The sequence below is a fragment of the Tauraco erythrolophus genome, chromosome 22 (genome assembly GCF_009769465.1).
Source record: "Tauraco erythrolophus isolate bTauEry1 chromosome 22, bTauEry1.pri, whole genome shotgun sequence".
Taxonomy (NCBI): domain Eukaryota; kingdom Metazoa; phylum Chordata; class Aves; order Musophagiformes; family Musophagidae; genus Tauraco; species Tauraco erythrolophus.
Genome location: NC_141486.1, coordinates 2,886,586 through 2,898,497, shown reverse-complemented (window position 1 = coordinate 2,898,497; position 11,912 = coordinate 2,886,586).

Sequence of the window (11,912 nt, the reverse complement as noted above, 5' to 3'; positions counted from 1 at the left end):
AGTTCAACCAAACGCTCTGAATTGGCCCAGGAGGGGGAACTTTCCTGAGTCCCAGCTCAGCAGAGTTTGGATCCCTGAAATCAGACAACAAACAGCTCCTCAAGTACGGTTTTTCAGAGGTATATAAGCACTTACACATGCAGATAGCTACCTAGTGGAACTAATTTGTTTACAACATCCATGGAAAAAAAAAGTCTTAATAACCAATTTCTATATTTAGTTCTAAACGCCTTTGAAAACCTGAGCTCTATATCCCTGTGCTTACTGGCCCCATCCGCTCACGTGGGGCTATGGGAAAAGGCTGGAAATAAACTGACAGCCAGCACAGCCCTCCCGGGGTCCTGATGTGTCTGCTGAACAGAACCTGAAGGCTGCTGGTCTGCTTTGGCAATGCTGTATACCCACCTTTGCCTTTTAATGGTCCAAGGCACAGTTCATTGCAGAATCAAGGCCACCCAGTTTACCTGAATTACCCCCTGGTTCTCTTACTGCTCGTCCCTCCCCAGTTCAAAACCCTGCTCCATCCCACTTGTTTCCATTGCGATTTGCCAGACAGCTCTTTGCTGCAGGGGAAAAAAATAAAATCAATCTGTTTTTCCACTACCTCATCCATCAGCTTCACGCTTCTCCCAGCATCGAGCCTTCCCTTGCCAAGACGAGCTCTCCAGCAGCTGGTCGCCACCGAACAAGCCCAGGGCCGTTCGGTTGGCTGCATCACAGAGCTGCGAGTGCAGAGGCTGCAGTCCTCTGCCTGGTGGTGTTACGGGCACGGGGGCAGAGTTTGGGCTCCACGGAATGAAACTGCAGCTCAGCAGGTTTCAGGACATTAATGGTGTGATTAACCGGAAACAACCACCATAACATATTGATTTTCAAGAACAATAAATCATCCTCTTACACATACAGGTAGCCTGGGGTGGTTTTTTTTTTGGTTGGAAAGCCATGAGTGTGTCTACAGGACCATAACAAGCTCCAGCTCAGAGCAATACCCAGGGAAAGGCCAAACAGCACTTGATTAAACTATTTTGGGAATGCAGAAGGCTGCTGGCTTTTAATCTCTAAGATTTGGACAGAAGTAACACAACAGCTTTCATCCTAATTTCCTGCCCTTCCCCACCCCCATCTAATATCTGATCCATTTCAGAAGACTTTGGAACTGACTTCACAGGGCCTGGAGCCAGGACAAGACGCAGCTGCTCTGGACATGAAGGACAGGAGTTCTCCATGGGCACGAGTATGGCTACTCCAGCATGGAGCACTCTGGAGCCTGCAAGCTACACCAAGCTGCCGAGTGATGGGCTGGGACCCCCCTGTACCCCAAAGCCTCGAGCTCCCAGGATTTGCTCCTGCAGTTTTCCATATGCAATCCTTTGAATGCAGACTCTGGGCTATGGCTAAAGGCTCAACCCAGCTGGCTCCAGCTGCCTTCCCACCAGCAGGACCAGGGCTCCAACAAGGCTCACTGGGCTGCAATGTCTGAAGAACCTTAAAGCATCGGATACCCAAATCCCACTCAATGTAAGCCACAGCTGGAAACTGAGCTCTCATTTCCTTTGAGGCACAAGTGAATAATTCCTGCACATGGAATATAAGTCATCTGCTCACACCTCCTGATCCAGAACGGAAACATTGAGTGAGCCCCAGGAAGGGTCGTGCTCGCACACAGGGAGGGGGAGTTGTTGTCGTGCCTTGGTGATGCACCTTTTGTCCAGAGAGGTTTATTAACTGTCTGCTGTTGCATTCAGTGCACATATCCACGTCCAAGGAGCTGGGGATGAGCGTGGCCAAGAGGGAACATGTGCCTCTCCATCTCTGACTCAGGCTATTTATAACATCAAGGAACATTTCAGGTGATAATTTGCAAACGCTATCCACAGGCACAGAAACAGCAGCAGAGAAGCAGCTGTTTGGCTTGAGGGCAGCACCCAGAGTCCTCTGCACACCCAGTCACCACCCGCATGCAGGGATGCACAGCAGGTCTAACACTACACCAGTCCTGGGCAGACCAGGGCTTATTTCGCTTCCAGCGAAATCTCCTGGGTGCTCTCAAGTGAGCTTCAACTGTAGCACCTCTGTAGGAGGGTGCTCAGGTGTTGCTGTAGCTCAGAACCCCCTGCCCATGTCCCTTCTATCAACTCTGATCTGCACTGGGAAACGGCAGATAACAGATCCCTTTGCAGCCCTTCTGCCCTGCCAGGCTCTCCGGTGTGTAAAGGAGCTACACAGCTGCTCCGTGCTCCTTGTACCGAGGCTAAGAGTTGAGCAGGAGTCTTCATATAGACAGATGGGACAAGAGGTGCCAACTGCTGCTGTTAGTAAGTCAAAGCAAGTCCAGCCATCCAATTCAAATTGCTGGGCCACAGCTCACTGCTTTAATTTGAGAATAATTTACAGCTGGTGACAAAAATTAGATCCAAGCCAAGGAGATCACTAAGACATCAGGGACTGAGTCAGGGTAAGCTGGTACCATGCTGTCTGTTGAACTGTGTTAATACTGGCAGCAGAGGAAAGAGCCTGTGACTCCTTTGGGCTTTGAGACCCATTGGGAACTGCACCAAGGGTCCCCTGGAACCCCGTTCATGATCTCTGTCTTCCCAGAAGCAGACTTTTATAGAGACGTTTCTGGGGCGAGGAGGAATCCAGAAAGAGATTGGCAGATTTGGTATCTCAAAGCCTGTTGCACATTGCTGTGGTGAAGGCGGGACATGGAAAGACCGAGCTGGCAGGTGGGAGAACTTGTCCTCTTCCAGCCTTGGCAGCAATGCTCCCAGAGAGGTGAGGCTCACCTCTGGTAGAAGGACTGATCACTCGTTCCCATTGCATCTTCTAGCACCATAGCTTCCAGTTCCTTAATAACTCAGCTCTGCTGCCATCCCCAGAGCCACTGAGCCACTGCAGCACTCTTCTCCCATCGAGGAACTTGCAAGTTAAATGGACAAAACGTCTTGCTGCTTCTTGGACATTTGGTGTAAAGGCCATGGCCTCGGATCCGGTTTCCCCAGCCCTGCCCTGGGAGCCCATCCCGACAGACAGGGCTCCCTGCAGCCTCACTCCGCTGCCAGGAACTGAGGACGGAGGTGGAGGGAAGAGCGATTCGTTATTTCAGTCTGCCAGTGATGAGACACAGCATCCCGAGAGAGACATTACAAATTCATCTTGCAGATAATAACACGATCTACGAACACAGGCAATTACTTAGAGGACGCAATCTGTTGGAGCAACACCGGGCCGGTGGCGTGACAAGCAGAGTCCATGTAGCTGCGATGTAGATCTGTGTTCACCCTCAACCTGATCCAAGCCCTGACAGCATGGATCAACAAAACCTATTGATTTCAGGGGCGTTTCCTGGCAATCCTAATGCCCGAGGCAGAACAATGCTCCTATAAAGACTTCTTTGCTTACTTAGGGCTTTAAAAGCATCACTTGGGTTTTGCCAGTATGCACGAGCTTGCTCTTTCCCCGTGTAAGACTCTTCTCTTGGATTGATCTTTTCACTCCTTTAGCAATCAATACGTTCAGGATTAGAAAGAAGAGAGTTGTGGAGCTCCGACGGCAGTGCTGGGGTACTGCTGTTTGGTTTGTATCCACCTCTGGTTGTGGATGAGCAGACCCCAAGGGTTTGCATGAGTGTGCGTTTAAACAGCTTTAAGAGGGTCTCCCGCTTAGCCGAAGGGATTCAGTAGTATCCCCTGCCTTTGAGAATTCCACATTGTCTTCACAAATAGATGCTGAAATATTCAAACAATGCAAGACCAGGCTTTTAAAACCATTTGTGCATTTCCAGATGACACTAAGTGCCACTTAGTGAGAATCCCACTTCTGGGACTCTCAGGATACAGTTCCTAACTCCTAATCACACACAAAGAGGCGGGAGCCTAAACCCCTTAGCACTTGCCCACACACCAGAGCTGCGCAGACTTAACCATGCCCAAATCTGTGCCCACTCTTACTAGTGCAAATACAGCTGAGATTGCTCATTCTGCTCCAGCTACTGCCACAGAGAAGGGAATCACTAACAGTGGAGGCATCTTCATACAAGTAAAACTGCATTCACCCAAGAACAGTACTTCATATCAGCACCACTAAACAATCAGGACAATCCTCAGGCGATGGACGCATGACATGAACCCCACGGTGCAGAACTGGAGCAATGTGCATCCCAGCAGCTGCCCAAAGTTGAGGAGGTTGTGCATGGGCATCCAGAGGCAGGTATTAGGGATTCAAAAAAAAAAAAGAAAAAAAAGAAAGCACAATTGATTCATTCAGGGATAATTTACCACTCCTGGTGTACAGATCCATCATTTTTAGACTTGCACTACACCTGCCCATGTATCTGCAGCATTTTGAAATGGTGACAGCTTAGTTTGCCGCGTGTTAGTCCATTGTCTGAGTGACATCTGTGTACCAAAGTCTGAAACACCTACACTTTGTACCTTGCCAAAAAAAAGGAAAAAAAATCAGCCTTTGCAGCCTCTTACTTCTCTGCTTAGTAACCTTTATGCCCCAGACACCATACTGGTGAGTCACCAGTGTGACAAGGCAGAAGTCTCAGAGTGGTAAGACTGCACTGATACTTGTGTTATCAGGCAAGGGTGGATGGTTGAGTTATCCACATCTGGTTTAGTGGGATCTTCGGGTTGATTTCTGCAACGAACCAGCACAATCAAGTGGAGGTCAAACATACATCAAAATAAAAATTCTTCCCAGAATGTTCACATCTTCATTGCATGCATGAAGCATTAAATAAGGACCGAACCTCCGGTAGGACCTTTGGGTGCTGCTGCAGTTTTAACAGGCAAAGTTATTTACTTCTGGTACTTGACTGCAACTTTTACATATTAATTCTCATAAGACTTCTATGGATCCATTTGTGTGGAGAAAGAAAATACTCCATTAGCATCTAGCACTGCTAGAACTGACATGCTTCTCGGTCTAACTCTGTGCAAACTGCCCACGCCGCTTCCCTTCCGCTTCCTGCAATGCATTACACATTCAGCTGATCTACAGAGCTGCCATCCTTCAGCCCTCACAGTCCCCACATTTCTGGGGAGCAGCAGACATGAAATAACAGTGGACAAGCCCCTGATTTCTCAGGTCACACGCTTCCTAACTCAGCAATCCAGCCTGGACAATAAATCAGCTCCACACTGCCAGTTCTTCGCTGCAGAACCATACCCCAAACCAAGGTCTGAGCGAGCCTTGAATTCCCTCCTGGTGATAAACAGAGGCAGAGCCCATCAATATCCCGTGCTATACAGCCTCTGTCTCTTTATATCCAAATCACATGGATTTCATGACCCACCCCTTGGTGTAGCCTACACTAATCCCTTTGGAGCAGTATATATCAAGCTGACCCGGCACCAGCAGCACGGCTCCTGCTGGGCTACTTGCTAGGCTGGTTGTTCTGCCCAACATAAAATACACTAAAGTGAATTTGCAATAAAAAGGAAAAAAAAATATGAGGATTTTCTCTTTGCAATCTCATTCCGCTCCTCGGTATGACTCTGGCAGAGTCCAAACTCCAGCTCCATTTCAGCCAGCCCAGCAAGGAGTGCGAGATCCAAGTTTTGCTTGTTCCTACCACAGACACCCTGTCCATAGCTTTAGGAAACCTGCTCTTGCTACTCTTATTGGTACTGAAAAATACACCTGTGATGGGTAAAACCATCCTTCAGTTCTGGCCTGGCTTTATCGGGGTAGGAAGCCTAAGCCCTGGGATGTTGCTCAAGAGAAGTGTCGTTTGTCTGTCTACAAAGCTCCAGCAGATAAGATTCAAAATGACAGGTATGCACCTATCTGCTACATCCACACCTGGAATTTTGTTTAATAATGGACAACTTAACCTCCTGGCGGTCCTTGCTTCAGGTGGAGGCAGTGTGCTGGCACAGAAGAGGGATCACCTCCCAGTTGTGTTTGTTATCTGTGCGATTTCCACCGTTTTTAATAAAGATGTTTGTTATCAAATCCCAACATTTCACATACAAAGAATGTATATAAACACATACATCCTTTTCCTCCTCTCCCTCTAATTTAGAGAGGATGTGTAATTTGGGGCTGACACTCTGAATGAATTGCATCTAGCTAAGTGAGGTGCCTTATGCAGTCAGCTACATATTTCATTATGAAATGCTCAGACTTCCCTGTTTAAAGCCCTTTCCCATGAATAATGACTGGTATTTAAACAAGCACATAGCATTTTCTGAAGCATTTTATCCACTTTAATTAAAAACTAATATTTATAGAGCAAGGCAGATGTTATACACCAAAAGAAAATAACAGTCTCCCCTCCAGATTGCCAGTGACTTGCTGCAGTAACCAGCATATAATCACTGTTAAACTGGAATAAGTATTATCGATTGTTATCTCTAATAGAGGATATTATTTTAAAGAACTTGCAGCACTGGACTCTTCAAGCTCATTGTAGTTATTGATTGAGACTATGAAGATTGTAATCACATGTGAAAACACAAGGTTATTTGTCATGCGTTGGCTATTCAAAAGGGGCATCCAAAATTGCCTAAATGAAATAAAACAATCACAACTGAGGCTGTGGAAAGACTTTGTCACCCTCCCATGACTGCAAACTGGCGTGGTGGAGAGTCATAGAATCACAGAATGGTTTGGGTTGGAAGGGGCCTTAAAGACCATCTAGTTCCAACCCCCCTGCCATGGGCAGGGACACCTTCCACTACACCAGGTTGCTCAAAGCCTCATCCAAACTGGCCTTGAACACTGCCAGGGATGTGGCAGCGACAACTTCTCTGGACAATCTGGTCCAGTGCCTCACCACCCTCAGCATAAAATAATTTCTTCCTTATCTAGTCTGAATCTCCCCTCTTTCAGTTTAAAGCCATTACCCCTTGTCCTATCACCACACATCCTTGTCCAAAGCCCCTCTCCAGCTTTCTTGTAGCCCCTTTAGATACTGGAAGGCTGCTAGAAGGTCTCCCAGAGCCTTCTCTTCTCCAGGCTGAACAGCCCCAACTCTCTCAGCCTGTCTTCAGAATAGAGGTGCTCCAGCCCTCAGATCATCTTCATGGCCTCCTCTGAACTTGCTACAACAGCTCCATGTCTTTCCTGTGCTGAGGACCTCAGAGCTGAACACAGTAGTGAGTGCTGGGCAGTCTGATGAGAGCAGAGCAGAGGGGCAGAATCCCATCCCTGGACCTGCTGGCCACGCTGCTTTGGATGCAGCCTAGGATACAGCTGGCTTCCTGGGCCTTGTGCTACTCCAGGCATTAGCCAGCAGACAGAGCTAACTTCTAAGTTCTTCTGGGAAAACAGGAGGTCAGCAAACGTGAAACCCCACACAAAACATCTTGGCACTAGAAATGAGAGAGGAGACAGCATTTGTCTTCTGGTGCCTGTATAGACATGCAACAAAGCAGCAGCCTCAGCTAAGAGGTTGCTGGGTAACATTTCATCCCCACAGCAAAGGGCCAGGGCTCCTTCCAACCTGAGCCTGACTGTGGAACCAGCTGCAGGCAGACACCAGGAATACAGATGTAAGGGCACTGTGCATTCAGGATTAGGATAAGAAGGAAGTTTGTGGAGCAACACCTCACTTCTTTTCTGTATAGCTTCTCTCATAACTACTGCTGTTACTCTGTCCAGTCTCCAGAGCCTCCCACATCACACCATGGTTTACTGGAAATTATACATCACCTTCTCTTGCCATACCCTGTTGCATCTATGACCACAGCAACAACAGCACAGCTCCGGGTGTGTGTTACAGCTTTGATATCAACTGCCAGGGAACAGCAAAGGGGGGTGCTGCCATGCAAGGCAAGGGCAGTGTCCTCACCAAGGATGGTGCAGTCCTACAGTACCTGAGCAGGAAGAGGTTAGTTGGCAATCCACTGATCTCCAGACAAATCCATAGGCAAACAGCCAAGAAACCAAGGCATAAAACCACTCACACCATACACACAACAAAACTTGAGTAAGGGGCTGAGCTTAAATACATTTCCTGAGCCAACAGGTGAAAGCTGGTGGGTGGAGACCTCAGATGGGGCTGCCCAAGGCAATGAGAGGCAGGTGGAGCTCAGGGAGAAAGAGTACCAGAGAGAGAGGACACCTCATCTGCACAGTCTTACCCTTTTGATGGAGTAATTAAGGAGTTACTGAGCAAAATCAGCCCTTAAAGGAAATCCATCCCTGTGCTCCTTGCAACCAGGAGTGTCAGTGACCCCTTGTCAGTGATCGTTGCCATCTCTTCTTTCACCAGATCCTCACTCTGTTTTTCTCCTTGTCTCTGTTTTTCTCAACTTCACTAAAAATTGCCCACCACAGCCTCATTGCAGATGCTTTTCCAAAGAGCACCTACATGATTTAATGCCTTTCTGGTGCTTATTAAATCAAGCATGCTCCTTAAAGAAGTACTAAATCAGCCTTGCGTGTCCCTTGTCAGATCATTAGCCATGTTGACTTCTGTGCTATTTTCCACTTAAATCTGGGCTTTAAGTGTTTTCTCTCCGATTTGTTCTAAAGCATTGCGTGTTACGGATCAAATAAAAGGTCCTCTTTGCTGTTCTTGTGCCCCAATACCATAGTGCTAGGGATTTCCTCGTGCACTGTCCAGAAGGGATGACTTCAAGGTGAGCTCCTGTCTGCTGTGGATTGCTGCAAGTGCTCAGCCTGTTGTAATCACAGAATGGTTTGGGTTGGAAGAGACCTTCAAGACCATCTCGTTCCAACCCCCCTGCCATGGGCAGGGACACCCTCCACTACACCAGGTTGCCCAAAGCCTCATCCAACCTGGCCTTGAACACTTCCAGGGATGGGGCAGCCACAACTTCTCTGGGCAACCTGTGCCAGTGCCTCAGCACCCTCAGAGCAGAGACTGGACCTAAATCTCTCCTCTTTCCGTTTAAATCCATTTCAAACAATCAGCTTCCCAGTGACAGAAAATTTGTTGAGTTTTGGTGCGAGTGGTTACCGTGTTAAATTGCTTTGCCTCTGAGCGCGGGCAGTGCTGGAGCTGGGGTGGCAGCTTGGGTAGCACCATGCGGGCCGGGCATCGCAGCATCCCGCAGCTCCGCTCCCTGCAGAAGGGGCCCTGTCCCACAGCGTTTAGCACTGTTGGTAGGAGAGGTTTCCTTGTGTTCCATCTAGGCAGTGCTTTTTTTTTTTTCCTGGTGCAAACCAAAGCATTTAAGTGGCAAATTCAATCCATTCAGGGTGTGTATAAAAATGCAGACAAACCGGCCAGGAGGCTGTTTGCAGTGTTAACCTTGGAAGTCCTGAACTACCACTTCTTTCACTGTGGAAGCACATAGTCACCCTTCCCCAGGGAAGGAAGGGCATGTCCTGAGCCAGCAAGGCTATGGACACCAGAAGCAGCAGTCAGGAAGGGTGGGAAGCCAAGGTGGCATCAGGCACTCTACACTTCTGTGTCCCTAATAGCACAGGAAGAGACTTGCAAGCAGCAGATGGGGACCACCCTATCTGAGATGCCTCTGCAGTTCCGAGGCTGCTTTTGAGCTAAACAAGCAAAGGGAACAGGAACCATTTCCACATCTAGTACAGGCCATGCAGTAATCGAGCAGTGGCCATCCAGCTGCACCAGCAGCTCATTTACATGGAAAACTTTGTTCAGAGTCAACAGCTCTCAAGACACAGGACCTTCTCCCATGGAAATGCTGTGAGGGAAAGCAAGAAGGAGCTCAGGTAGTGGAAGACTTTAAACCCTGACGAGTGTTTAATGGTTGAAGGAGAGCATCTGGGCAAGACAGCCTGGAGGTTGTAAGAGGGGAGGGCAGCAGGCAGCTGCTCCTGGCAGAGCTCAGGTAGGAGAGTGGTGGTTGTGGCTGCCTTGGGTTTGTTGGCTAGGAGAGCTAGAATTTTGTAGGGGGCTCTGGTTTAAGTGTAATATATCTTCAGAGTAGTGAGGATGCACTGTTATGTTCTGAACTTTGCTGTCCTTGTCTGTACCAGCTTGTGCACAAGGTGTTGGAGCTGGGGGAAAGCAAGTTCCTGAGTGTCTGCAGAGCGTGGGGAGGTGAGCTGGGACTGGGGCAGGCACCCAGAGGGAGGCTGGAGACAGCAGGAGCCAAGTGCTAACACAGACCCTCCTTGGGCTGCGGGAAGCTCAAGGGGACATGAATTCAGCACACATGGGCTTCTGGAGCCCTGGTGCAGCTGTGCAGTTGTCTTTACAACCCCCCTGCTTGTGGCCCAGGGAAAGGAGGGTGTCAGGCATGGGCTGGCTCTCTCCCCCCATCTGTTGGCAGCTCTTCTTCATCATCCTTGCAAGTTTTATTGCTGAGTTTTTATGCAAAGTAGAAAAGCCTCATTAAGTGATGCTGAGAGTGCTCCTCTGTTGAGGTTAAAATGAGACAACTGTGTAAGTGAGCAAAGCGTTCTGGTTTGGTTAACACTTCGTACAGGTACGAAATGGCTCTGTAAGGTGCAGAGTGGGGAGAAATCAGGCTTGGATCGGATGGGAAACTGACTGAGTTTTCAAGCTGTCAGTCTCAAAGTTGGGAAACAAGCCCAGACATCTTCATTGTAAGTTTGATATCCAGCTGTGTGTGCCAAATGTCCTCTGACTTCTCTTACAGAGCTCCAGAGAGCAAATCCAGAAGGACAGTTATGTCCCCTCTGGTACATCAGCATTTCTCATAGCCATGGACATGCAGAACTTGGTTTCATGAGGCCTTTGGAGTTGTACTGCTGCGATCCTTTGGGGTCTGGTCCTCAAGCCAGATCATCAGCTGGTGTAAACCAGGCAGCTCTGCTGCAGCCAAAGGTGCTGTTGTGGTTTATAGCAGATGAGATTGTTCTACACTCCCTCACAGCTGGAAGTCCCTCTGTCCATCACCTCCAGGAGCATCTGACTCATGAAGCATCAGCTCAGAACAAATCCTTGTGGGAGAGAACTAGGAGTTATGTTCAGTTATAGTGAGGAGCAGGGTGCTAAGGGGCTTTGGCTTAGGGCTGCTAAAGAAAACATGAAATGGAGACCACTCATCGTGTGCTAACTCCTGCGTCTATGTGGACTTTGGCACAGGGCTGGGATCCAGAGAAGGGTTGGGTTTTTTTATTTCTTCTCTAAAAGAAGTGCTTGGCTGATGATGTGGTGGGAGCAGAGAGCCGGGGCAGTGTGTGTGCACTTCTGGGAGAGTCTTCTCTAGCTGGGCAGTTACAGAGAGCGAGAGCATTTTGAACTGCTAGCAGCCTCCATGGGATGGAACTTGCAATTTGTGGTTCTCCACCTTCAGACAGTAGAAAAAAAGACATTGAGATGGTTAATCACAAATTAAAGTCACATAAGGCTCTGAGCCTTGCAACGGTCATTTTTTTTTGTGGGAGGAGGTGGGGTTCGTAACACCATTGTGCACAGAGCTCTGGGTTCTACTGCTAAAAGTCAGGACCCCTTCAGCTACTTTGCCTGGGAGGAGATTCTCCTGGACTGATGCCTGAAAGAATCCCCAGCACCTCAGAGTAGCTGCTGTCCCAAAAATGGAGTTGGACAAGGATTAGATCTTTGGTTTTTGTCATTCCTTTAGTATGAAGGTCTCCAAAGGTTAGGGAAATGGCACCTCTGCGGTTGAGTCTGCACTGGGAGTGAGGACTTGATTGCTTCTCTTCTGCTTATGCCATGTAAAAATTGTTTTCATCTGTCTGCTGATGGGCTGCGGTGGAAAGCGGAGCACAGGATGTATAACTGCAGAATGTGTCAGATAAAGCAGTGCTTAAAATATCCCTCCTCACTGCATCCCATTCCATATCTTCTCCCTGTTGCTTGTCTCATTCAGGGTACTATTAACTCAATCGCTTTAGTCGTAGCTCTGCTTACAGCACAGCATTAAGTCAAAATAGAGCAACAGCTGCTTGAGATGCAGCAAAATTCATCTCTGCTTTCCATTAGCTGGAGGCCGTGGGCCCATACCGGGAAGAAGGTAAAAAGC